The following is a 25,501-nucleotide window of genomic DNA, read 5'->3' as shown; positions in this document are numbered from 1 at the left end:
TGTCATTCTGGTTACTTATGCATTCAACCCTTCCCTCCGACTTCTACTCTCTCTGTGAGGAAATAGCTAAAATTGGAAATAGGGAGTATAGGGGGGGATACAGGGGAAGCAAAATGCTTTAATGACATTCATTGAATTTTGGGAATTAATGTGATTATTTGCCATTTGCATTTTTCTTCTTGCTGTAGGACTCAATTACGAGTTTCACACTTTTAGCTTGGACCCATACAATACAAAAAGAAAAAAAATATATGAAATTTGTAAATAAAATGAGGGGGTGGGTAGGGTGAAAATGTATTATTGATATGATAAAAAGAAAATCAACAAAATTTATGATGACTGCCTCACACAAATCTTCTTCTTCTTTTGTCTTTTCCTGGTTAGGAGTCACCACAGCGGATCACCTGTCCGCTCATGATTGGCAGTGGAGTTTTATGGTGTCGAGTTGCCAGCCCGGCGCCCAACCTTCCACAGAAGGCACACACATGCACACACTCACACCTAGGGCCAATTTAGAGTGTCCAATCCACCTACAACATGTCTTTGGGATGTGGGAGGAAACCGGAGCACCCGGAGGAAACCCACGCGACCACAGGGAGGACATGTAGACTCCACACAGAAGGCACCCCAGTCGAGGATCAAACTGGAGAACCTCTTGCTGTGAGGCAGCAATGCTAACCACTGCACCACCATGGCCGCCCGACTGCCTCACACAAATACACTGTACTATTTCTTTAATTTTTGTCTTTTCCATTGCACATCCCTTATGGGAAAATCCCAAGCCTTGAATCCTACAGGGAGGAAGAAGCTCTAAAATCAGAACATCCTGAACCACTGCAAAACCTCCAATAATCTTATGATGAAAATCTTAGCTTATGAAGTTTTATTAAAACGTGAGTGTAATACCAGCTCGTGGCCTCATAAATGCTTGTAGCACAGATGCCCCCATGGAAAGTTTCTGAGGCAGAAGCATTCCTAGTAAAATGCTTTATGGAATGTATTATGGTCTGGGAAAGTGATTATTTATATTGCAAAACACTTACCCTTTATAATATTGCAATAAACTTTAATTCATATATTTTAATTACAGTGTACTAGTGCCATGCTTCAGTGTCTGTACTTACATATTTGCGATAGTCTGTAAACTAATTTGTTGTGCACATTGTTATTTTATTTAAATATGTATTTGATACATGTAACTTCACTGTGATATTTGTAACTTAACTGATGTGGCATGCTGTTTTGCTTTACTGTTAGGCTGTCTTCATAATATGTGGTGTTGGAGCTGATGTCATGGCTGAAAAGTCTCAGTTGGCCAACTGATTAAAAAACAGAAATAAATAAATTGCAAGAATTCGGGTTGGATAATGAATAACAAAAAAAAAAATATCTTGTGCATTTCAACTGTCTCCTTTTACCATTTCAATTCTTTGAGGAGGGAGTTAGTCCACTGGAAATCCTTTAATAAGGAGTATATCACCTGATTTCAGAGAACTATGACATAGTGCTAGGACTTCTTCATGTAAAGTCTTGCATGCTTATTTATCACAACATTTATGGACATGAGACACTGCCATATCAATCAGGGCTTACTCTCTACAAGCTGGAAATGAAGCATGCTGAGAATCTTGTCCAGGGACAGAAACATTTTGTTGAGACTACAAAGTGTGACTTGACTTTGTTTCACTGATGGTGACATGCAAGAAATCTAGAAACTTTAAATCCTCCAAGAATAGTTCTTTTGTGTGTGTACAATGTGCAGGTCATGAATGTAGGGTAAAATCTAGATACCTTTTAACATGAGAGATGCAATGGCTGGGGCCAAGCATTTTAGTACAAAGTCCGAAAGTGGTGGCTAGGCCAAATTAGAGGCTGTGACTTGCAAATGGTCTTTGCCCTCTAAAAATATATGAATTTCGTACATGGAGTGAAGGTTGGACAATCCCAGCAAATGTCCTTTGGATTCAGTGCCACCCACTATAAATCTAAAGAACTTCCTACAAATTCGGAAGTCAGGAAAGTGTCAATGAAATCCAATCACATCATTCAGTTTCTGCAAGGAATGACAGAATGAAGAGTAGCCTACCTGAACTTTCACACTCTCAAAGGCTTACTGAAGTCTGACAGATTCAAACTAGGTTTCCAGATTTGTTTCTTCTTGCAAATGAGAAAAAAAAATTACCCTGCTTAAATAAAGAAGACACTATTTCTACAACAATTTTTGCAAATGCCTCTACTAAACAGGAGTGGAAACAGTTTGAGAAGCTGTGGAGGATTGGTTAACTATGCAAGATACAGCACTACTATGTTTAAAGTTAAAATAAAATAGGAACATATGCATGTAACAATTGTAGTATATGTAAATACATAAATAATAGCACCACATTTAAGCATCCCTTTAACTCTGGAAAAATGCATGAATTTAATTGCAGCACTGACTGCAATATTGAACATCTAGCGTACTTAGCACTATGTGACCACTGCCTGTCTTTTTTGTTGGTAAGACAAATCAACATCTGAAAGACAGAATTATACAAAGTCTATCTAGCATAAGAGGGAAAGTTGTAGTGAATGCACTCAGTAAATACATAGTAGCAATGGGAAATGGACATAATTTTAAATTTAGGGTAACTGACGGGATAACCATCTCAAATCGAGGTGGTGATATAAATTATATAATGAAATGCAGGAAGTACAAATGGATTACACTATTTAATAGTACTTTTTCACCAAAATTAAATTATATGATTATAGTTAAACCAATATTAAAACAGCAAACTTTAAGATGAAGATTCTATAGAGATGAAAATGAATGTTAAAGAAGAGGATCAAGGTTCTTTAAGAGCAAATGCTGTATTAACGTCATTAACTGATGTGTTATTTAAACAGTCATACTTTGTTAGTTTTATAATAAGTTTTGGAATGACTTAAAAAGCACAATGTAATGTGCAAAAGCTTGTCATCCTAATAAAGTTTTGTTCTGTGGTTCAACTTATACTCTTTCCTTTTTTACAAAACCAGTGATGCCATGTACTCCCTTTAAGTGTTTCAAGGCTAATATCTCTGCAGGGAGTAATATGCATCTGAGTAGACAACTATTTAGTGCCCTCATATGTGACGTGTAAAAGAAAGCAACTTTACCCATAATATATCAACGGCACATCTATAGAAACTTCATAAACTAAGTGTCCCATACCTACATAAGTAGTACCACAAAAGAAGAAAGGAATGCGAGTAGCTTTACTGTTATAGTGACCTCTCCCTGACAATCTACTGGTTATTATATTATACAACTGCACTATCTTCTTTGGAGATAATTTCTTAAAGAATAAATCATACAATTACAGCAGCACCCACAGCAGTACTTGGTTATCCCTAAAACGTGGATGGTTATATGATTCTCTTTATTCCAGTCACACTAAACAATGTTTTGCCTCTAGGATAAGTTTCGGACTTGTAGTGTGTTGTGAAAAAGAAATAGCAGTCCATTCTGCTGCTTCTGAAATTTCCTCAGTAAAGATATTTCTAAAAAATGCCACAGTGGTAGATGGTGCTTTACTGGAAATTGTTCTAATTGGGCCTTGCAGGAGATTGTTGGATTTATCATAACAAAAAGCAATACACTATGGGAGCCCCTTGGGAAAAAAATGTTTTGAGACAAGAAAGCTTTCTATTTATTTTTTTAAGGAAACAAATAGCTGATCTGTTTTTCTGAAACAGTGAATCTTTGTTCTATAATATCTTAAGTCAATAGACATCCGAGTATGTAGCATTCTAACAGGTTGGCGGGAAGATTAAGAGTTGAACAGATTGATCTAGGGGAAAAAAGCATAACAGCTTTTATCATGAAAGTTTTCATTCTGAAATAATGAATCAGGTGATTTGTAAAGGGCTCAGATTTGAAATCCTTCTGCCTGATGTGACTAACTAGGAACAGCAATTAACAGGAATGTATAGTAAGTTCCACTTTCCATAACAGTAGATGTTCAAATTCCTCACTGCTTCAGTAACTTTTTGGCCATATGGGTTGCATTATGCCTCTGAGACAATAACCAGCCAGCCGCACTAAACTCTGCCTCCCTCCTACTCCTACATTCTTCGTTCTGATAGTCCTGTCCCTTGGAGGGAAATCAGCAGTCAGAGTGTAGACTTCTTTAGGATTTTCTTGTCTGTAAAATGAGAATGGGTTTACTCATCCTGAACATCTAAAGATATAACAGTGAACAATAAACTTCATCTCAACAACTACCTAAATACTTATAGGAGTATGGAGGGTGGTTGTGGCTACTGCAGCAGTGAGGAATTTGGACATCTACTGTTATGGTAAATGCAATTACATAACTGCCCTATGTTTATTATTCCTTACTGCTGCAGTAGCCTTTGGCTATATGGGTAGATTATCAAAGACTATCTAAACTGGGAGTAGGAAGGATAAGAACCCCCTGGATAATGGCCTGAACAGAGCCAGTCCTGGACATGGAAGAGGAATCCAGTTTGTAATGCTTTGTAAATGTATGTATTAAGGACTAAGTTGTTGCCTCTAGAATGCTTCTAGAGTCTATCCTTTTCCAGTATGCCACTGAAAATGCCAATACTCTAGTACAATGTGCCTTAATACTGCTTGAAATAGATTTTCTATAGTGGGTATAATAAAAGGCAATAGTTGGGGACAATCACCTTGAAATAGTTTGTTTTGAACCTTCTTCATCCCATCATAAGAAATAAACAGCTACTCTACTTCTGTAAAGGATTTAGTTCTGTCAAGATAGTACCTGAGATGCCTATGCATGTCCAGAATATGTAGAATCCTTTCTTTCTGATTCTGAGAATCTGGATAGAACATTGGGAAAATTGATAGCTTGGTTCAAAGTAAACTCTGAAACAACTTTTAGCAAAATGTTGAGATTTGTTCTTAGTGTGATCCTATCTCTATGAAAGACCAGATAGGGTTCACCTACTTTCACAGCTTGCAACTCAGATTCTTCTTGTAGATGTCAGAGTAATAAAAACCACAGTCTTCCATGTAATTATTCTTAATTCCACCTGATGAGATGGTTCAAAATTAGACACAGTTAACTTTTCCAGTACAAAGTGAAGATTCCAGGAAGTGAGCACCTATTTTCTAAGAGGCCTGAAATGAAGAGCCCTTATGAGAAACTGTTTTACCAAAAACAGAGAAGAAAGGGGAGCATCTATGGGCAGACATGTTGAAATGACCGCAAGATGTACTTTGAAAGAGGAATAAGAAAGGCCAGAGGGAAGTAACTCATACAACTCTTTCAGAGCCAGTGGTATATAATCCTTGATGGAGCTTGATTTATGGCTAAGCTCAAACTAGTAAAGAAGAGGAATCTGGTTCAAATGGAGGCTTAGTCGGTGCTTCTAGTACCAGGGTAACATCCCAAGTAGGAACCAGATCCCTGATGGGAGCTTAAGAAAAACAGGTTATTTAGAATGGCTTTATAAGGTTTATGAGATGCTAGTCTATTCCCAAAACCCGACATGGAAATTTGAAATGGCAGCCAACTGGATTTTAATTGTGGAAAAACTAGAGCTAGAGTCAAACAGGCCAGCTAAGAAATGGAGTCTGTCTGAGTTTGGGGCTGAAAAGTGGTCTGTGTTTTCAGGGTAGGCCAAAGAAACAAATAAATCCTGTGAGTAGAATCTTTCACGGATGTTGTTAGGATTCTTACTACCTCTGTAGAGGGACTTATCACTGCCCATTATTGGAAATGGAGAAACCAGATGGCCAATTTCAAATTGTGAAGGCTGGGTGAGTCTTCATGGGAAGGGTGTGAGATCAGATCCTGCACTGGATCCAAATGCCAGGAAGGCTTCTTGAGATGAGGCCTTAGAATGTGAAACCATATCTAACTGGACCAAAAGGGGGCTTATGAGGATTATGGCTGTCTTGTACTTCATTGCTTTCTGTAAGAATCTGGGTATTAGGGGCAGCAGTGGGTAAGCATATAGAAACCTAGGCCATTGCTGAGACAGAGCATCCCTCAGTAACAGCCTTGGATGGGGAAATCATGGCAAAGTAGTTACTGCATTTGGTGTTGTAGGGAGTGGCAAACAGATTGCAGCAAGGAGTGACCTAATATTGGACTGGCAATTGCTGGACTGAGGGACCACTTGTGAGGCATGAGAAGAGATCTGCTGAGCCTGTCTGCTAGGCAGTTGAGTACTTTTGGGATACACGTTGCTACATGAAAGCAGTACAAGATCATTGCTCATTGCCAAAACCTCACTGCTTCTGAACACAAGGAATAGGATCTGGTTTCTCATTTCTTGTTGATGCACAAAACTACCTTCAGGTTTTCTGCTTGGATAAATATCACACCTTGGGGAAGGCAGTCCTGAAGTTCCTGCAACACAAGGAGAACTGCCTTCAATTCCAAGGCATATATGTGAGCATTGGTCTCCTTGTCTTTCCACAGACCTTAGGCCATTCTCCCTTCATAATGCCTCCCTCAACCCAATGGAGGATGTGTCCGTCGTTACAATCGGTACTGGAGCAGATGGTAGCAAGAGTTTGCCAGAGTGGACAACTGGAGACTGTAACCATTATCTCACATACTTCCTGCATGAGTCTATCATTATTATTATTATAGTTTTGGAGAAGGTTATGGGGCGTGACCACTGAGCTTGAAGGAGCCATTGCAAAATCCTTATGTGAAAATGTGCAAAGTGCACTAATAGGACTGATGATGATATTACACATAGTACACTCAGAACTAAGGCTGCAGTGGAAGACAGGCTGTAAAGCAGAGACTGAACTGCTGAATTCTAGTTCTGAATCCTGTCTGGTGGTAATGATATTATGGACCAAGTACAGTTCAGATGACATGCTATAAATGGGATTTTCTGAACTGGTTGAAAGTTTGACTTCTGCAGATTTACTGAAATTCCCAGGGACAGGCAAAGTTTGAGAAGACAGTCCCTGACTTCTGAAACAGACTTCATCAAGGGAGCCAGTCATCTAAGTATGGGAAAATCTTACATCCAATAGCTATAGACAAGCTGCTATAGCAGCCATGCATTTGATGAACACCCTGAGAGCTGTGGTGAGGCCAAATGGTAATCTTGACTCTTTTGCAATCTTAATATGAAGGTAAGTATCTTGGAGATTCAGGGAGCAAATCCATTCATTAACCCAGAGACAGGGTACAATCAACTGCACTGTGACTATTCTGAAATGTGTCTTCCAGACATACTTATTCAGTAAACTGAGGTCCAGTATGGGCCTGAGATCTTGAGTTTTATTTGGGCCCAAAAAGAACTTGGAAAAAAAACCCTGATCTTCACTGTTCTGGTGGGATCTTGTGGATGGCTCTTTTGCAGAGAAGAGAAGCTATCTCTTTTTCTGCCACCTCATCTGGACAGGGTGGGACATCCCACAGTGGCATTCTGAGCTGCAAGGTCTTAGAAAAAATGTGTGATGGTCTACTACACTGAAGGATAGAAGAAAAAGCACATGGAAGCATCCAGGCAGACTTTCAGGGATATTGTGGTCTGCTGTCAGAGAAGGGCCCATGATATTGCTGGTTCTGCAAACCTCACCGACCTCTGGGCCTATATCCATTGAAGAGGCCACCTCAGTTGTGGCTGTCCCTATCAGAAAAAGAGTGAATTGTTGATATTTAGATTTCTTGAACCAGAGTGATCAAGGTCCTTTTTAGGGTTTCTGTTGTATGAACTCTGAGGAACATTGAACTTAACTTGGATGCCAGAAAGAGACTTACCAGGCTGCTCACACTTTTGCATCTTCTCCTCCACTAACAAAACAAACAAGGAAGACCCATCAAGTGAGGTATTGGTAAAGGATATCTTGAAGTGGTCTGCAAAATCACAACAGCCCAGCCATGTGTCTGATCTTATGGCTATGTGACTCCCAGCTTCTCTATATGCTCCCATCCATCATTGTGAAGCATAAGGTGCATGAAAGTATGGTGATACTGGACATAGTAGTCAAGACTGTGTCTGTTTTCTTGATTTTGTTGTCAGGGACGTTTTCATAGTAGATAAGGTCTGTAGTGTCAAATCTTGCTGAAATCTTTTCTTATGTGTGGTGTAGTTCAATGTTCTGAACATGAAGCATACACCCACTTCCCACATTGGTCTTTTGCTTTGGACTCTTTATTGGGGTTGAATAGAATTCAAGTCTTTAGAGAGCTCTCTGTTGTTAGCTACCATCACCACAATGAAGTCAGCTAGAAGAGATTTAGCCCAGTACTGCATGTCTTTGGGTGGGTGAAGAATTTTGACAAGTTTACAAGGGAATACTTCACAGATATTGGGTTCCTGCCATGACACCCTGACCACAAAGTCAATCAACTTGCGGGCTGGGGGCACCACCCAAGATGTAGATGGTGCTGACCTATAAGCTTCAAACAACACTTCTTGTCACTGAAAGAAGTGTCTTCCAGAATGGATTGGGGATCCCTCCTGATCTTCCCAGTAAGAATCTGAAGTGGCGACGAAGATGGTTAGTCCAGGTGCTTCCTCTTGCATGGTCTCTTCTTGGGTACATCAGGGAAGGTGTCACCTGACTCTTCAGAGGACTGTATCTGCTCTTGGGCAGAGGATTTGAAGTTTATGCTTTTCTTTCAATAAACATCTTTATTAAATTATCATATATGACATAAGCAATCTTATATTTATATAAATGAAAAACAAACAATATCGACACCACTTTAGTTGCAAACATAATACATCACAGACACCATTGAAACAAATGTACTTGCAGACATTATACATCACTTATAATCTATCCAGTCATTGTCAGTTAAGCATTATATGGCTCATTTAAACCCTGCCACTTAAACCTCGTTTCTTCTCTAAATATATTATTCCCACAATTCCCTTTTTTTTCCTATGTAGTTTGCTCCGTCCCTTTTCTAAAGATCCCAATTCCAGTTGTTTAATCTCTGTTACTATATTAACTACTTCTAGTAAAGTTGGTCTAGCTTTGATTTCCATTTTCTAGCCACCATAATTAGACTCAGCAAGACTTTACTCTGTCTAGGCAATTCCGACTCTGTATCACAGCTCAAACAACACCTCCCCAGTCAATCCAATCTGCTCACCCAACATCTCAGATAGAGCAGTTCGTAAGGAATCCCTAAAGACTGCCAGCTCATTACACTCCCAAAAATATGTTCCCAGGGGTTCACTAGACAATCTCGAAATACTGAAATGTTGAATTTCAGTATTTCGAGACTAAATAGTCTAAAATGCAGTTACACAAAACTGCACTATCTTGAATGTGGAAATGTTGAATCTGCTGTTGTGGTGTCGCGTTCGTGACATGTGGTGTGGTTTGTGGGTTTAGCTGGGGATTCAGGTAAGTGGTGTTTATGTAAGCGTATTAGGCAGGGATTTTAGTGTGAGTGTGTGTAGTGGTGGTTTTTGTGTGTTTGTGTGTTTAGTGCAACCTTGGAGTTAGTATATATAAGTGGGGGGGTTGGGGGGTGCACCCCCCATGGGTGGTGCAGGGGGCTTATCCCCCTACTTATAGGTAGGGTAGGTGTGTTTTTATGTTATGTTGTGTTTGTTTGTATTGTTTTGTTTGTTGTAGTGTAGTTAGGTAGATGTGTGTGTGTGTGTGTGTGTGTGTGTGTGTGTGTGTGTGTGTGTGTGTGTATGGTCGCGATTTTAGTTTTTGCAGCTGTATGTAGAATTTCGACTATACAGTCTCGAAATACTGCAATTCGACATTTCAGTATTTTGAGATTGTTTAGTGAATCCGTTCCCAGCCACCTCTTTCTTGCCAGTCACACCTCCAACATTTGCTATCCACCTGAGGAAAAAATTTTTGGTGTGTACTTGGGGTATAAAAAATACCTATGTAAACACTTCCAAGCAAAGATCCTAAATCTTCTAGACGTTTTTGCATAGGTCTCTAAAAATGAGATGAATATTGCCTATCATAGAACAGATTTTTCTTGTTGGATGTGCTCTTTCAGGGAGCAATATATGAAAGTGAATTTAATTACTTTAATGTGGAACACCCAGTTACACCTGTTGTGTTTGGGATTCCCAAGATCCACAAAACATTGAAAAACAAGAAGTTATGTACTCACCATAACGTTCGATGTATGTAGTCCATCTTGCCTTACATTCTTACCCATGGGTTCAGAGCCGAACCTCAGCTCCGACTCGGCCATATTCTAGCTCGAAGTCTTCAATTGGCTCGTGGCTAAGAGGTATCTCATCATGCAACAGGTCTATTCCCCAGATCTTGCTTGCTGCAAGCTCACACACATACACACTGAGAAGAACAACAACCCCAACAGAAGGGACTACTGACACCTAGAGACAATACCTCCAGGTCCTCCAGGAGGGGGATGTAGGAGGGTTAGTAAGAATGTAAGGCGAGATGGACTACATACATTGAATGTTATGATGAGTACATAACTTCTTCTTATGTAGTCCAATCTCACATTCATTCTTATCCGTGGGACAGTGTCCCTAGCCCTTGATCTTGGGAGGCTCAGTGAAAAACACTCTTGAGCACAGTGGAACAAAAGGAAGATCTGCTTCTAGAGACCAGATCTAATTTGTAGTGACTAATAAAGGTATGAGGCAAAGCCCATGTTGCAGCAGCACAAATATCATCCATAGACATCCTAGCCTGAAACTCAGTTGAGGTAGCCACAGATTGTGTAGAATGAACCTTCACTTTAAAGGGTAATTCTTTGCCATTGGAATCATAAATAAATGAGATGCAATCGGAGATCCAGTGAGACAAGGTTACCTTAGAAACTGGAACCCCAAGTCTAGTGTCTGAAAATGAGACAAACATTTGATCTGATTTCCTGAAATCTTTCGTCCTATGTAAATAGAAATGCAATTGTCTGTGAACATCCAGCTGATGAAACTTAAATTCTGCCTTGTTGGAGAATTCAGGAAAAAACACAGGCAACTCAATGGATTGGTTGATATTGACAACAGAGGCAACCTTTGGAACAAAAGAAGGGTTGGTTCTTAAGGAGACTCTATCTTTGTGAAACACCAAATATGGTGGTCTAATCGATAATGCTTGGAGTTCAGAGACCCGCCTAGCTGAAGTTATGGCTACCAAGAATACTGTCTTCCATGACAAGAATTTAATGTCACATGTAGCTGCAGGCTCAAAGGGAGTTGAGATGAGCTTCTGTAGTACAAAACTGAGGTCCCATGGCATCACTGGATCAAAGCCTGGAGGTCGGAGTAACAATGTCCCTCTCATAAAAGCCCTACAAAGCCTATAAGCTTTAAGGTTGGGCTCATTAGCAATGTGAAAGGTAGAAATTGCTGCCAATTGCACTCTAATGGTTGCTGCAGCTGAACCTTGACTAAACAGTTGAGAAAGAAATTCCAATATTGCGGAAATAGGCGCTGTATAAGGGTCAATATGTCTATCACGGGCCCAAATAGAAAATCTCTTCCACTTACTGGAATAAATCTTCCTGGTAGAAGGCTTGTGGGAAGATGATAGAATATGGACCACTTCCGGGGAAAAATCATGAAGCCTGACAAAGGACAGAACTGGAGCAGCCAAGCTGTCAACCTGAGGGCCTGGATGGATGAATGGAACTGTCCTGAAGTATGAGTCAGCAGATCTGGAACTGGGTCCAGAATCCAGGGCTTGTCCATTAGATAGGGTTGAAGGAAGGGAAACCAAATCTGACGAGGCCAGTGGGGCAATGAGGATCATTTTGCTCCCCACAGACTGTGCTTTCTGAATGACCTTTGATATCAGAGGTAACAGTGGAAAGGCATAGAGAAGACCGGAGGGCCAATCATGAACCAGAGCACCCCTGGGTTTCTCCCCCTCTGGGGGGATAAGGATGAATTAGCTGCTGCATTTGGCATTGAGGTGGCTGTGGAATATCTCTTCCGCAACATAATGGTTCAGGGACCACTCGTGAGGCATTAGGATAGCTCTGCTCAGCCTGTCGGCAATAACGTTGGACTTCCCCGGTATATGCGTTGCAACTAGAAAGCATTGGAAAGACACCGCCCACTGCCAAACTCGAAGTGCCTCTCTGCAAAGAGGGTATGATTTGGTTCCTCCCTGTTTGTTCAAGTACCACACCACCAACATGTTGTCTGAGTGGATTGCAACTGTCCCTAGAGGGAGAGAGCTCTGAAGTGCTTGCAACGCTAATAGCACTGCTCTCATCTCCAAGACATTGATATGCAAATGGGCCTCATGATCCTGCCACGTACCTTGGACAGTCCTGCCAAGATAATGCCCCCCACCCGATCTGGGAGGCATCCTTGGTCACTATGGCAACTGGAGAAGATGGGACAAAGGGCTTGCCCACGTTGAGATTGCTGGCCTGAAGCCACCAGCATAGATCCCACTTGCACGTGTCCGTAATCAGCAATAAAATGAGGAGTGGGAGATGCTGCAGTGACCATTGGGTGAAAAGCAGCCACTGAAGAACCCTCATGTGTAGTTTGGCAAGGGGAACTAGCATGATAGTGGCAGCCATGATCCCTAATAACTTGAGGACCACTTTTGCCCTGACCTTCCTCAATGGTAGTAAGGTGCAGACCTGCTGTTGTAAAGCCTGAATTCTCTCTTCTGGTAAGAAGGCCCTCATGAGCACCGTATCTAGTTCAGTGCCGATAAAAGTGTCATGCTGCGAGGGCAACAAGGCAGATTTTTTCCAGTTTAGAGTAATTCCTAACTGTTGGCACAGTGTAATGGTGGTGTCCCTGGTCTGTAACAGTAGATGCCTGGTGGTTGCAGAAAGGAGCCAGTCATCCAGGTATGGAAACACTTGGAATCCCTGACGTCTCAAGTGAGCCATTACCACTGCCATGCATTTGGTGAACACCTTGGGGGCTGTGGTGAGACCAAAGGGCAGAGAGCGAAACTGAAAATGACTGGCTCTCAGCCGGAAGCATTAAGTGACTTCTCGATGCCCTGTCCATCTTGATATGGTAGTAAGCATCTTTGAGGTCGATGGAGCACATCCACACATCTTTCAATAACAGAGGGAGTATTGACTGTAAGGTGACCATGCAGAGCTTGGACTTCTGTACATGAAGGTTCAATCGGCTGAGATCCAAGATGGGTCTCAGGTCCCCTGTTCTTTTCAGCACCAAAAAGAATCTGGAGTAAGTCCCTAATCCTACTTGGTCTGTGGGGACAGGCTGGATGGCTCCCTTGGAAAGCAACTTTTTTTATTTCTAAAGTTGCGGAATCCCTGTGACTGGGTGGAATGTCTAGGATTCTCTTGGATGGTGGGGGAGGAGAACAGAAGGGGACATAATAAACTCTGGAAATTATCTTTAATTCCCACTCATCTTGGGTGACTTCTTGCCAGGCTTCTGGGTATAAAGAAATGCGACCCCAGACCAGCTCAAGAGACGCACAGTCAGGCCTCCCTTCAGGAGCGCTGGTAGGGAGAACCACAAAAGGAATCATTGTCCCCCTGGTTATTCAGGCCTCCTCTGCCTCTAGGGTGGTGTCTACCTGAATTTCCACCCCCTCCCCTGCCTCTGGAGGGGGAATCACTTTGTGCACCCTGAAAAAACCACTACGACTTCCTGAACCACATTTTCCCACCCTTCTGGCCCTTGCGGTAAGGTCTAGAAGGCATGAAAAAATGGACTCCCACGGCAGACAGGGTTTTTCCTTCCTGCTCACACCTAGTGAGAATGTCCTTCACCTTGGTTCCGAACAATGATGAATCATCAAATGAGGCATTGGTGAACGTAGACTTGAAGGCCTCTGTGAAATTGCACAGGCACATCCAGGAGTGTCTTCTAAGAGAGACTCTGAAACCCGAAGCCCAACTCACTCCTTCGGCTGCATATAAGATCAGCCTCATGGAGGAGTTGGTAAGGGAATTTAGGGTAGACATCTGTGCATTGATCTTCTGTGCCACGGCATTAGAAATGTTACCCTGTAGAGAATCTTTTAGCTCTTTTAGGAGATCTCTCTGGAGCCTTGTAAAATGTGTCAAGTAGTTCAGCAACCGCAGTGTAAAGGCCGCTGAGGTAAACACACACTTCCCATACCTGTCCATAGCCTGGGACTCCTTGTTAGGTGGATGGAAGGTAGACAAAGTTTCAGCAAGTTCCTTCTTGGTGGCGCTGCCACCACCATGGCATCTACTGGAACGCCATTAGATAGACACTCCTTGTCAGAGGGGGTGGACAAAAACTTATTGGGTCTACTTGGGACCAGATCCACAGTGTCAGGAGTTTCCCACACCATTCGACAGACAAGATCTAATAGCTCATCAAAAGGGAGAGAAACCCAAGAGGCGGAGGGTTGAGACCCAAAAGCCTTCAGGAACACCAACTCCTCATCAGAAGGGGGTTTGGATGGCCAGCCGCCTCTCTGCTTCAGGATCTCCGGGATATCTGAAAAAGAGATATAGGTTCATAGGTTCATAGGTTCATACTAGGCTATCTGCCCTAGGGCATTTATAAGCCTAGCCAGAGTTGTGTGGCTTTCACCACCCCTTAGGTTGAAGAATACTATACCCATTAGTTTGCCGTGCCTCTGTCCAGCAGTGATACTGAGATGATCCCCGGGGTAAACCTACGATCTCCCATCCACTGGTCAAGATTCCTCTTGAACAGAGCCAGTGAGGTGCTCTGTCTCACATGTACTGGGATTCTGTTCCACAGCATAGGGAGTCTCTGGGTGATGAATCTGTCCCTCCAGCACGTCCTATTTATATCCGTGTTGAGGTTTAAGTCTCTTGCTTTTGTGGCTTTGGTGGATTTGGATTTTTTGAGGTGGAGCATGTCCATTAATTCCAGGTTGGACATGGCCTTGTATGTCAGGCACAGGTCACCTCTGAACAGTCGGTATGCGACTGAATAGAGCTGGAGTTTCTTCAGTCAGGCAGCATATGGCATATTTTTGAGCCCCTTTATCCTTTTGGTGAGGAACTTTTGGGGTATTTCCAATTGCTGCAGGTGTTGGGTAAGATACATTCCGAATGGGGCATTGTACTCAATCATTGGTCTGATAAGTGAAGAGTACAGGGGAACAATGACCTCCCTTGATCTGAATGTGAATCTCTTCATAATCAGGTGGGCAATGTAGAAGGTCCTCCTAACCACTTTGGCAATGTGAGTGTCAAAAGAAAGGTTACTGTCAACTTGGGTCCCCAGGTCCTTGATAACCTCTTCTGTGCTTAATGGATTGCCACCTATGTGGTAACTTGGGGTTACCTTGTTTTTACCAAAGGGTATGACTATACATTTTTTGGCGTTTAGCTTAAGGCCATGGCTCTGGCACCAGTTATCCATTTCTATGAGACCTCTCTGAAGGATATCTGTGTCTGATGGATTTTCAACTATGGTGCCCAGTTTGCAGTCATCTGCAAACTTTGTCAGCCACAATCCTCCTATGTTTGCCTGGACTTCTGAAAAGTAGATGCCGAACAAGAGGGGGCCCAGGACTGAGCCCTGTGGGACACCGCTTGTGACCGGCTTGGAGTCTGACATGGCACCAGCAACTCAAACCCTGTGGGTTCTGTCCTTGAGCCAGTTTGCAACCCATCTTGTGACATATGGGTTTACATTTAAGCTGGTGAGCTTTTCTATGATACCCAAGTGGGGTATTGTGTCGAAAGCTTTTGAAAGGTCAAGGTAGGCTGTGTGAACTGCCTTACCCTCATCAATGGCCTTGGTGACTGTTTCAAAAAAGTTGACCAAGTTCAAGAGGCATGATCTGCCCTTGACAAAGCTGAATTGGGTAGGATCCAATGTCTGTAGGTCCCCTATGTCTTTATTTATGAGTTCCATTATGATCCTCTCCATAGCTTTGCAGACCAGGCTTGTTAAGCTTATGGGGAGGTAATTACCAGGGTCCGTAGAAGCACCGCCTTTGTGGAGTGGGACCACAGTTGCCGTAGGCCAGTCTTTGGGTACGTATCCTGTGGTAAGGCTAAGATTAAACAGCAGCCTTATGTGTGGGTTTAGTTCCTCATTGAGTTCATGTAGCACACAGCCGGGGACACCATCCGGTCCCATTGATGCTGTGTTTTTAGCTTTAGAGAGAGCAGCTCTCACCTGGGCATTTGAAATGATTGGGAGGCTACACTCTGCTGGGATAGATATTTCTCCTTTTGGGGGGGGGGGGGGGGGGGAGAAATTTTCACTGAACCTGTCTGCCAGTATGTTTGCAATGTCTGTGGGTTCAGTGATTTTTGTATCATTTTGGACTAATTCTGAGCATATCTGGGAGTTTCCACCCAGATTTCTAACATAGCTAAAGAAGGCCTTATGATTGTCTTTTGAGTCCTTGGCGATTTTTCTCTCAAAGTTGGCCTTGGATGATTTTATGAGTGATCGTAGTTTTTTACTAGTATTGATCAGAGATGTCTTCCTTTTAGGGATTTTGCTCTATCTTGTAGTAGCTTTCTCCTCTTGTTGTAAAGTTTGTTTATGGCTGGGGTCCACCAGATCGGGCGCTTGCCTTTGGTGGAAAGGGTCTTGATTTTATTTGGGATTGCTTGATCCATGCAATCCTGGAGGTGCTCGTAGAAAGCATTTGTAAGGGATTCAGCAGCGTGGGTTGTGGTTTCCAATGGCTCAGGGGCCTTGAAGGATACCACACCAGTCTTAAGAAGTGTGAAGTTGGCTTTTGAGAAGTTCTTCACTGTGGTCTTTTTTGTTGAGGGTGGGGGCAGGATGTGGATCTCCAGTGAGATTAGTTTATGGTCTGATGGCACTGAACAAAAATCTACCAAAACAGCAGAGGCCTCCAAAGCAGACACCCAAACAACTGCCACCTCATGACATAACACAAGCAACACATAGATCACAAAGTCAGTGTGCAAATCAGTCACAGCCCTTAAGGCCAAACACAATGCCAGACACACTTGTCATAGGTGACTCCATAGTCAGACACACTGACGTCCCACTCACCAGACTGAACAAGGAGAGGGTCACAGTAAGCTGCCTGTCGGGCGCTAGAATCCGCCACATAACACAAGCATTCAGGTCACTCCACAGCAAGTACAAGTATGACTCAGTCATTGTCCATGCCGGTGTGAATGACCTGAGACGTACCTCCCTGGACTACATGAAAAGAGACATAAAGGAGCTCTCAGATTATGTAGCCCAGGCTGGTATGACCCTGACCCTGAGCAGTATCCTACCTTCACCAAGAATGATGCCACAATACAGAGACAAAATGATCAGTTTTAATAATTGGCTTAATTTCTGATGTCATTCTAAGGGGATCCAATGTCTGTCTGCCTGGAATGACATGCTTGACAAGCCACGCTAAGCAAGGGACGGCTTGCACCTGTCACCCCTGGGTTTCTGGATATTGGCAAAGGCTCTTGCCACCCCCATAGTGCCTTTTTTAGACAAGGCTCAAATTCTAAACCCACCGCCCTAGAAAACAATAATGGAAAAAAACTAAGGGTAATGCTGCTCAATACCAGAAGTCTAAATCTCAGGATGCACGCCCTCGAAGCCCTCCTCAGTATGGAGAACATTGATGTCTGTGCTGTGACTGAAACCTGGTTCAAGGCTCCTGAGAGCACCCCAGCACTATCAGGTTTTACCTCATATCATGCATTCCGGCCCCAAAACCCGGACCATACCACAAAAGGAGGGGGTGTATCCATATTCATCAAGGATACCCACACCTCCAGGCTGGTGGCAACTCACGAAGCATCAGAGACCATTCAGGTGCAATTAACCATAGGCAAAACTGCTCTACAGTTTGTAGCATGTTACAGGCCACCCTCTCAAACTCAGGAACCCCACACAGCCTTCCTGAAGACACTAGAGAGTATAAATGTCTCTCCAAACACCATCATATTGGGTGACTTCAACTACCCAAACATAGACTGGGAACATTACTCAAGCCCCAGTACCCTAGCCCAAAGGTTCCTGGAGTTCATAAACTCAAATGCTATGGAACAACTTGTCACCATTCCCACAAGAGGTGAAAATATACTAGACCTGATCATCACAAACATGGGGACAAAATGCTCCACACCAGAAGTATATCCCTCATTGGTGATATCTTCAGAAGATGACTTGGGGGACCCCTCTAAATGCTTGAGGTCGGTATCTGATGTGAGAGACTCATCCAGGGAGTCAAGGTGTTTCCTCTTACACAATCTCTTTCTGATGGGCCCCTCAGGCAAAAACTCTGGGGAGGTGTCAGAAAGTTGGGGACCACTCATGGAGGAATCCTGAGGCTTAGGGTCTCCGCTGCCCATGGATAGAGCATGATCCTAAACTGACACCGGTGCTGGAGGAGGCAGAGTATCGGTGCCGTAGGATGCAGCTGATGACCTGGCCAGCACACTGCTCATAACCTCGAAGGCTGATCCCCCCGGCTCTGAAGGCCGACTAACTGAAGATGAAACAGTAGTAGCCCTCGGCGCCGAGGAGATGAGGTCCAAAGATGATGTCGGGTCCAAGCTCACTCGGGCCAAAGCACCAACAGGAAGGCTCAGAACTGATGAAGATCGATCTGAGACCTCCCCCTTGGGTCCGACCAGAGAACCGTCTACCCTCGACCCCGTGGACGGAGCCAATGGGGTCGGAGTGGGAATCGGAAACCGAGAGGCCAGGCGAGGCTACTAGAACTGATCTAATGGCGCCCGACAGCACTGACAACTCTGGCTCTGAAGGCCGAGAAAAGCTTGGAGGAGGAACAACAAAGGATGAAGAGGCCATAAGCTCCAGAGCCGACTGGGTCAGAGCCAAAATCAATTTAGCCAACACCGATGACTGAAGCAGTTTCTTCACCAGCTTATCAACGTCCTCATCAGAAAGGGACCTGGAAGATAAAGTAGGAGATCTGGATCTCACTACAGAATGGGACTTGCGTGAAGGAGAATCCAGTCGAAAAACTGGAGACTAGCTCCGAACCAAAATATCCGTGACTGTCTCTGAAAGGCTGGGAACCGATACAGACTTAGTCAAGAGAATACCTTCTTTCGGCGCCGAGGGCAATGGAACCGAAGAAGGAGAAGCTGTTCTAGCAACTTTCTCTGGCAGCTCCAAAGAAACAGATGGAGCTGGAGAGCGCTTCTTGGAAGTCTTTTTGTCCTTTTTAGCTGGAGAGGATAATGCACTGGAAGACTTAGCCAAGTCTTCCTCGAAGGAGAGTTTAGGCAATCCTTTCAAAATAAGCTTGTTCTTCCACTCCTGTAGCACACGGGGACTGAAGGAATGACAAAACAAGCAGGACTCTTGGAGGTGAATAGCCCCCAAGCAGTACACGTGCACAGAGTGCCCATCAGTTAAAGATATTTTATTGCTGCATTCAACACACTTTTTAAAGCCCGAAGGCCTGTGTTCCTTAGGATCCTTGGACATGTTGAAAAGAACAAATTAATACGTACATACACTAGACCCAACTAACAAGAAACAAAGCCTCTAACTCAAACGGCCCAGAAAAATAATACTTATTGTTTCTTGAGCTGCTCTTAGATAACTGTCTTCTACCTTAATACCTTAATTTGCTGTTCTGCATGCTTTTAAATGTTCAAGTTCTCTTATTTGAGTTTTCATAAACTTGTTTTTGTCATTTTAACTTATATGCATTTATTTAAACTGTATTTGCCTTAATATTGCTACACACTCAAGTGTGCTAGCTTGTACTGCATTTAAAGTGTTTTTGCTACTGTCATTAGCTCATTCTTTGTAATACAGAGAGAACTTTTTGAGAAAGCCAACCCACTTATCTAAAGGAAAAAAAAAAATATATATATATATATATATAAATTCCAAGCTTGTTTTCTGGCTTTCCTGTAACTAGTCTAATCCAGATAGAGATTTGCTGTATCCAGGACTGTTTGTAAGCTTCTGTGCCCCAAGCCTTTCTGTGTTGGAGGGAAGCCTTCTAGCTTATCAGTGGGAGTGGTAAGTACAAGGTAACCTATCTGCCACAAGAGTGGTTTCTGGCCCAGAAATTGTAGTTTATTGGCCAATTGGGCAGTTTTTCCATCTCTTTCAACTTTCTGGTTTAAAAGCCTGCATTTGCGCTTGCTTCCCACCTTCCCTGTAGCTAGTTTAGTCCAGATACAAATTTACTGTACCCAGGACTGTTTGTAAGCTTCTGTGCCCCTGAGCCTTTCTGTGTTGGAGGGAAGCCTTCTAGCTTATCAGTGGGAGTGGTAAGCACTAGGTAGCCTATCTACAACAAGATCCAGATACAGATTCTTATTTTTAGCATTTGAATTTGCTTATCCGTGCTCAGCACTTGTTCAGAACTTGTTGTAAGCACTAAATAAACTACAAATTACTACAGCACTCACCCTTCCTCATTACCTACAGGAAAACAGCTTTGGTACTTACTTTCCTCACTTGCTTAGAGAAAAACAGCTCTTGTACTCACTTTCCTCACTTGTCTAGAGGAAAATATTTTTTTATTCAGGCATGTCCAAGGGTCAGCTCCCAGTGTTCTCTCCTGTCTATCTGATTAATCTGGGCATCTTGGGGCAATGTAGCAATTGCCTCATGTACACAGACAACCCTCTCCTCCTATCACCCAACACTACAACCTGTGAGAGATGCACTTATCTAGCCAAACTGGAGGTAAAGCTCTCTCCAACCAAGACTGAACTTGATAGTCAAGAGGAGAAGGTAAACACTTGCACCACACCACACCACACTCATCACATAGTCCCACTAAACCTACACCACCAAAATACACACATAGAAACACAAAAACATTTGCGGAGGCTCTCAATAATAATCTGCTCAAGCAACACAGACCTCCAAAGCAGAAACGCAAGCAACCTCCCGCCACCAACACAACCCAAATGACACATAGCCCACAGACTCAGTGTGCCACTCAACCACAGCCAATAAAGCAAAACAACGTACCCAACACACTAGTCATAGGTGACTATATAGTCAGGCACGCTGATGTCCCACTCACCAGGCTAAACAAGGAGAAGGTCACTGTCAGCTGCCTGTTGGGTGCCAGGATCTGCCACATAACTCATGCATTCAGGTTACTCCACAACAATTACAAATATGACTCTGTGATTGTCCATGTTGGACTACATGAAAAGAGACATGGAAGAACTCTCCGATCTTGTAGGCAGGTATGACCCTAGCCCTGAGTAGCATCCTGCCATCGCCCAGAATGTTACCGCAGTACAAGGACAAAATGATTGACTTCAACAATTGGCTAAGCTTCTGTTGTCATTCTAAGGGGATCCAGTATCTGTCTGCCTGGGATGAGATGGTCGACAGATCACGATGCTTTGCCAGAGATGGCTTGCACGTGTCACGCCTGTGATTCCAGATACTGGCAAAAGCTCTTGCCACCCCTATAGTGCCTTTTTTTAGGCAAGGTTCAAATGACAAATTCACCACCATAACAGGAACAGGCAAGCAAAAACTGAGGGTAATGCTACTCAAGGCTAGAAGTCTAAATTTCAAAATGTACTCACTCGAGGCACTCCTTAAAATGGAGAACATCGATGTCTGTGCAGTGACTGAGACCTGATTCAAGGCTCCAGAGAGCACCCTAGCATTACCAGGCTATAACTCATACCACACTTTTCGGCCATCTAACCTGGACTGGAACACCAAAGGCGGAGATGTGTCCATATTCATTAAGGATATCCACACCTCCAGGCTAGTTGCTCAGTATAATGCAGCTGAGGTTATCCAAGTGCAACTAACTCTGGGCAAAACTGCAATCCAAATTGTAGCTTCATACAGATCCCCCACCATGCCCCAGGATTCCCACTCCTCTTTTCTTGATATACTGGAAAATATTAGGGTTCAACCAAACACCCTAATATCGGGCGATTTCAACTACCCCACCATTAACTGGGAAAACTACTCATGTACCAACTCCTTCACTCTGTGCTTTCTGGAATTCATAAATTCCAATGCCCTGGATCAACTTATCCACACTCCCACCAGGGGCAACAATATCCTAGACCTAGAATTTACCAGCATGAGTTACCAGTGTTCCACACCTGAAGACAACTCCTCGTTGGTCAGATCCGACCATAAGCTAATCACCCTAGATATCCACATCCCACCCCCACCCCCCCATTAAGGAAACCACGGAAAAAATTTATCCAAAGCCAATTTCATGCTTCTTAAGACAGAAGTGGTGAACTTCATGACACCCATGCAGATGGACGATACAGTTACGACTGCTGAATCCTACACAAATGCACTCTATAAGCACTTATACAAGTGCATGGATCGTGCTATCCCAAACAGAACGAATATGCTATCCTACAAAAAAAGGAAGCCAATCAGGTGGTCCCCTGCCATAAACAAACTCTACAACAGAAGGAAGAAATTGCTGCAAAAGAGAGTAAAATCCCATGAGTGGAGGAGCTCCCTGGTTAGCCTCAGGAAGAAGCTGAGATCCGTTATAAGATCCTCCAAAGCTAGCTATGAAAACAAGATTGCCACTGATTCTAAGGACAACCACAAAGCATTCTATAGCTATGTCAAGAATCTCAATGGCAACACCCAGATCTGCTCGGAGTTACAGCACAGTAGCACAAAAATTACAGAACCAACTGATATTGCCAACATCTGGCAGATAGGTTTAGTGCTAACTTTACCCCCCTCTCACCCCCTAAAGGGCCCATATCTATACAGGAAGAATGCAGAATCCCTGTATTCACAACTTCACAGGTAAAAGCAGCACTCTCTAAAGCCAAAACTCAGAATCCATGGGACTGGACATCATCCCAGGCTGCGTTTTACACAAACTTCAGAATGAATTGGCTCCTCACCTAAACACCATGTTCAATCATAGCCTCACATCAGGCTTTGTGCCCACTGAATGGCGCACAGCAACAGTTATCCCACTCCACAAAGGGGGAGCCACCACTGATCCTGGAAACTATCGACCTATTAGCCTGACGAGCCTGGTCTGCAAGGCCATGGAACGTATCATCATGGAATTCGTAAACAAAGACATTGGTAACCTCCAAACTCTGGACCCCACCCAGTTCGGGTTTGTGAAAGGCAGATCTTGCCTCCTGAACCTGGTCGACTTCTTTGAGGCAGTCACCAAAGCCGTAGACGAGGGTAAGGTGGTTCACACAGTCTATCTTGACCTCGCCAAGGCTTTCGACACCATCCCCCATTTTGGAATTATAGCTAAACTCACTAAACTAGGTATAAATCCCTATGTCACAAGATGGGTTGCCAACTGGCTCACTGACAGAATCCACATTGTAAAAGTTGCAGACTCCAAATCTGACTTCAAACCAGTGACAAGTGGAGTACCACAGTGTTCAGTCCTGGGACCTCTCCTGTTTGGTATCTACTTTTATGAAGTACAGGCTAACACAGAAGGCCTCTGGCTAATGAAGTTCACAGATGACTGCAAACTAGGAGCTATAGTCGAGTCCCCAAATGACATCCTACAGAGGGGCCTCACTGAGACAGATGCCTGGTGTCAGAGCCATGACCTCAAGCTCAATGCCAAAAAGTGCATTTTTATCCCCTTTGGTAAAAACTCTGTACCCATGAACTACCACATAGGCAGCAGTGTTCTTAACACCGAATGTGTGATAAGAGACCTTGGGACCCAGGTGAACAGTAGTCTCTCCTTTGATAATCACATTGCCACAGTGGTCAGGAAATCCTTCTACATGGCACACCTCATCACAAAAGGGTTCTCATCCAGGAAAAAAGAGGTCATTGTTCCCCTCTACTTGACACTCATTAGACCCATTATAGAGTACAACGCCCCTTTTGGAATGTACCACACAAGACATCTGCAGTAGCTGGAAAGGCCACAGAAGTACCTCACAAAGAGAAATACTGGCCTCAAAGAGATGCCCTACACTGATTGTCTCAAAAAACTCCAGCTTTACTCTGTAGCATATCGCCTACTCCGAGGTGATCTCTGCCTAACATATAAAGCTATGTCAAACCCAGAGTTGTTGGACATGCTACACCTAAAGAAATCCCAATCCCTCTGAGCTACACACTCTAGGGACATAAACCTTGTCACCACAATAAACAGGACTTGCTGGAGGGATAGTCTCCTGTCCCAGAGACTTCCCATACTCTGGAACAGGCTACCCATCTATGTCAAGCAAAGCTCCTCTTTAACACTCTTCAAGAAAAATCTTGATGTGTAGATGGGAAATAGGAAATACACCCCAGGGATCACTTCTGTGGCTCTGCTCGACAGGGGCACAGGAAATTAACTTTCTTGGGTTGGCATAAGCCAGGGAACTTTGTTGGCTAGGCTTACTTAGGCCCTTGGGCCGATAGCCTAGTACCTACCTATGAACCTACCTATGAGTAAGTCCCTAATCCTACTTGGTCTGCGGGGACAGGTTGGATGACTCTCTTCACAAACAACTCTTGGATTTCTAGAGTTGCTGAATCCCTGTGACTGGGTGGCACATCTGGGATTTGTCTGGTCTGAAGGGGTGGAGAAGAGAAGGGAATATGGTAACCTCAGGTAATTAACTTTAATACCCACTTGTCTTGAGCGATGTCGTGCCAGGCTTCTGGGTATAAAGAAATACGACCCCTGACTGGCTCCAGAGACACACAGTCAGGCCTCCTTTCAGAAGCGCTGATAGGGATGACCACGAAAGGAATCACAGTCTTCCTGGTTCTGCAGGCCTCCTCTACCTCTAGGGTGGTGTCTACCATTATTTCCTCTTCCTCTGCCTCTGGAGAAGGAATCACCTTGTGCATCCAGAATAAACCTCTGTGATTTTCTGAACCACATTTTGCCACCTTTCTGCCCTTTGGGATAGGGTCTAGAGGGGACTCTCATGGCAGACAGAGTTTTCCCTTCTTGCTCACACCTGGTGAGTGCGTCCTTTACCTTGGTTCCGAACAATGAGGATCCGTCAAAGGGGGCATTGGTAAACTTAGATTTAAAGGCCTCCGCAAAATTACACAAACGCATCCAGGAGTGTCTTCTGAGAGAGACTCCTGAACTCGCTGGCCTACTCGCTCCATCCACTGCATATGAAATTAGCCTCATGGAGGAGTCCACAATAGAATTAAGGGTAGCCATCTGTGCATTGACCTTCTGAGATACCGCATCAGATACATTATCCTGTAGAGTATCTCCCAGCTCTTTTAGGAGATCTCTCTGGAGCCTTGTAAAATGGGACAGGTAGTTCAGCGATTGAAGTGTAAAAGCCACTGAAGAAAAGACATGCTTCCCATACCTATCCATTGCTTGAGACTCCTTGTTCAGTGGATGGACAGTGGAGGAAGTTTCGGCAAGCTCCTTCTTGGTGGCCGCTGCCACCACCATGGCATCTACTGGAACACCCTTAAAAAGAAAGTCCTTGTCCTGGGGTGCTGACAAAAATTTATTTGGTCTTCTAGGAACCGGTTCCACAGAATCAGGAGATTCCCACACCTTTTGACTTACTAAATCCAGTAGCTCGTCAAAAGGCGGAGACACCCAAGAGGCGGAGGGATGAGAAATGAAAGCCTTCAGGTACACTGACTCCTCATCAGAAGGGGATGTGGTGGGCCAGCCACCTCTCTTTTTAAGGATCTCAAGGATATCTGCGAATGAGATATC

The 25,501-nt window shown here is 43.6% G+C and overlaps 1 protein-coding gene across 1 annotated transcript in view; it reads right to left on the bottom strand.

The window, feature by feature from the left end:
• CFAP70 (cilia and flagella associated protein 70) overlaps positions 1-25,501 on the bottom strand; it is a 1,838,232-nt gene that overhangs the window by 682,053 nt on the left and 1,130,678 nt on the right. The window lies entirely within an intron of this gene.

The sequence above is a fragment of the Protopterus annectens genome, chromosome 8.part0, assembly GCF_019279795.1.
Source record: "Protopterus annectens isolate FY-2018-M chromosome 8.part0, PAN1.0, whole genome shotgun sequence".
NCBI lineage: Eukaryota > Metazoa > Chordata > Ceratodontiformes > Protopteridae > Protopterus > Protopterus annectens.
The sequence above is the reverse complement of the archived record's forward strand: the minus strand, read 5'-3'. Positions and strand labels throughout refer to the sequence as shown.